Here is a 3,790-nt window from a genome sequence, read left to right as displayed (position 1 = left end):
GTTGGAAGGCCTTTTCGTCCCACCTGTTAACAGATTGCTCCCGCATATGGATTACAGAGGCTCACCGGAACATTAGAGGTAAAAACACAAGCTATTTTTCGAAATCTTGGAAAACCGATTGCCTTTTGAACAAAGAGGATCGAGAGGGATATATTTAAACCCTTGCGTCTACTAAATAGACTGCCTATTACTTATTATCCCCAAAACCCAATGCTATATGCAATAGGAGGGAAGAGCTAAATAATATAAGGATCTGCCGTCAAGACAGTTTATGTGCCGTGGGATGATTATTCTCCCAGGATTGGAATTCCACTATATAGGAGATTATAAAGATAAAGATATTTCCACTTGTCATGAATAGGCATGGTGGCCACCTTGAGCATATAAAATCTATTCTGTCCAAAAACGCAAGTGTGAACACAACCTAGCGATTGTTCCAAATTTATTATCTGTCCCTATGCCTAGGGAGAACAAACGTATTGTACGAGCGATTCAATTAATATGTAAAGGTGTATTAGATTATATGTCATCCTTCATCTCTTGGCCAGGAGATCTTTTTTTAAAAAACTTTTTGTATTGTATATATTAATGTATCTGAAAATATTCGGAGGTTTAAATAAATAAAATTGACTTTATATAAATTATATTTACCTGAGAGTGCCTTGATATATTTCTGGATCTTTTTTCTTTTCTTTTTTGGTATATATCTTCTCCAGAAATGGCACCGTGCTATATGTATATTGCATTTTTGGGTATGATTTTGGGGTATGGTTTAGCCATAACCTGTTTCCTTTTTGTATACTCCAAGAAGCCCAAAGTTCTGAATAAATTTGGCGCAACTTGGGTTGTCAGTGGATAGGCAAAATCATTCCAGAGTTATTACCACATAAAGTGACACATGTCAGATTTGAAAAAATGGGGCTTGGTCATTGAGGCATCAATGACCCTTGGTCCTGAAAGGGTTAATTAATTTACCCTACCTTAACAACTAACAATGTCACTTGTTGTGATAATTGACTTTTAAGTCCTAAAGCTGGTCACATGAATACAATGGGGGAATTTATTAAGACTGACATTTCATATGCCATTGTTAAACAGAAGCCTGCAGAAGTAAGTTGCGATAAATTTATTAAGAAGCGCACGGCTCTTAATAAATTTGCCGCAACATCAGCTGTCAGGGCTCCACAAACTCAAAGATATGCCAGATACAAGCTTGCATAGATTTCCGCTAGAATTGAAACCAATTTCTGTTGTGTTTATATTGAATCTGTCGTGCATCAGAACCCCCTACCGCTGGGACCCACTTCCTGTTTGGAAAGAGGCGAAAGCAGCATAATTTTCCCTAAAAAATAATTTTTTACTCAAAACAGGCATGCAACATAATTTGCATCTTTTCTTCTGTCAGGTAACTACCGCAAGATGCAAGATGCTTAATAAGTCTCCCATAATGTCTTTATTTTGACCCATTACATTGCTTTACAAAATCACGTATTATAAACACATCTACTTTTGAGCTACTTTGCCAAAACTATCAGCAAATAGAATAAAAAACATCTAGGAAAAAAATGCAATTTAAAAACACCGGCCTCCTCCTTTTCCCCTCTAACCGTCCTTTCCATCTCCAATATAGGTGTTTTTTCTGCTATTTTAGGTAGAGAAAGAAAATAATCTATTTGCTTACCATTTAAGCAAAGTAGCAGGAGAGTATAGTATTCAGCTTCTCAAACTCTAACTTGGTAGGGAGCTGTCTGGTTTGTATTTTAATAGTAACTTTTTATCAAGTCTAGCATATGACGTTCAATCACACAATATTAAAACATACGTAAGAAGCATGGTTACATATCAGCATGGCTCTTAATAAATTTGACACAACTTGGGCTGTCAAGGCTCCACAAACTGAAAGCTACGCCAGATATGATCTGGCATAGATTTCCGCTATAATTTACGCCAATGCCTGATGTAATTTATAGTTAATCTGTCGAGCAGAAGGACCCCACCTCCCGCTGTTGCATGAAACCAATGAGTGGAATTTAGTTAGACTGGCGTCTTTATACACCAATATTAAATAGAAGCCCACTGAAATAAGCTTTCAACTATTCAGACACCGGCCTAGAGCATCGGTAGCACTCTGGCCAGGGAATCCAGCACTAGTGGGGCCCCTGACATTACCATCCTTATATGGACAGTGACGTCAAGGGCTCCCTCTAGAAGTCGAGTCCCCAGGCACAGCTTTGCCAATGCTCTGGCCCGGGACACTGCATTACAAAGCCCCACATGTCACTGTCGATACATGGACATTGACGTCAAGGGATCCTTCCAGGAGATGAACCGACGCTCTGGCCTGAAATTCTCGCATGACAAAGCCCCAAACATCAGTGTCCATGTACGGACAGTAACGTCAAGTGTTCCTCCAGGAGCAGAATCCCTGGCCAGAGCATTGCCAACACTCTGGTCGTGGATTCCAACATCTCAAAGCCTCTAACATCACTGTCCATAATTGGATGGTGACGTTAGAAACTCCCTCCAGGAGAGAAATCCAGCTAGAGCAATGCCGATGTTTTGGCCTAGGATTTCGGCATCTTAAAGCTCCTGACCTAACTGTCCATTTATGAACAGTGTTGTCAGGGGCTCCTCCAGGAGCAAAATCCCCAGCCAGAGCTTAGCTCTGGCTTTGGATTCTGAGTTTTTAAGCTCCTAACATCACTGTCCATATATGGACAGTGATGTCAAGAGCTTTTCCAAGACTGGAGTTACCCGGCCAGAGCGCTTTTCGAGGTGACTCCATAATTGAAAGCCCCGGACATCACTGTCTATATATGAAAAGTGACATCAGAGGCTCCCTTTAGAAGCAGAATCCGCGGCCACAGCATTACCGACGCTCTGGCCAGGGATTCCAGCATGTCAAAGCCTTTAACGTCACTGTCCATATATGGACAGTGACGTCAGGGGCTCCCTCCAAAAGCAGAATCCCTGTCCAGAGCGTTGCCGGCTTTCCTGAGCTTAGTGCTTAAAGTATCGCTGTGTCCGGGGAGTTCAGGTGACGTATCCTATTGTATGCCTATACAGTGGGATACGTCATTCACTTCTGTTGAAGGTATATGTCAGGACTCCACCCGAAGTATACCTCCCTACGAAAAGAAAAACTTTGATGTGAACAGACCCCAAGAAGCCCACGGCTATGAATATATTTAGCACAACATAGGCTGTCAGTGCTCCAAAATCTGCACCAGCTATGAGCTAGCATAGATTTCCGCTATAATTTACGCTCAGCGTAAATTGTAATAAATCCGTCATACAGCAGATCCCTTCTTCCTCTGGGCCAGACTCCATTTTTCTACCCGCAGTTGGCACTGACTTGGTGGAGGGAGGGTGTAGATTGCCAGTGGATAAGGTATTATAAGGTGTAGGTGCTGAAGCAAGCGTTTCAAATCATGAAGGGCAAGGAGCGAGTCAGGTTGAAGGAGTTGCAATCACTGATAGGGTAATTGAACTTTGCATGCACAGTCACACCAACAGGAAGGATTTTCTGTAAGAGTATTGAGTGTAGTTCAGTGTGAGTAAAAAATATTTTCACAAATTAGTTAACAAAGTACCCAAAAGAGGATTTTGAGGTGTGGGGTAGATTTTTTGAGGACTTTATTGGAGTGGCAGTAAGGTTGAAGTAGCCGGCATCAAATCAGAAGCTAAGCCTGTTCACAGATGCGACTGGTTCATATTGGTACATAGCATATTTTAATGGACAGTGGTGTGTGTGGAAGTGGCCAGCAGTGGGAGAAAATAGAATTAGACT

The sequence above is a fragment of the Rhinoderma darwinii genome, chromosome 2 (genome assembly GCF_050947455.1).
Source record: "Rhinoderma darwinii isolate aRhiDar2 chromosome 2, aRhiDar2.hap1, whole genome shotgun sequence".
In the NCBI taxonomy this organism is placed as follows: domain Eukaryota; kingdom Metazoa; phylum Chordata; class Amphibia; order Anura; family Rhinodermatidae; genus Rhinoderma; species Rhinoderma darwinii.
Note: the sequence above shows the minus strand (reverse complement) of the source record.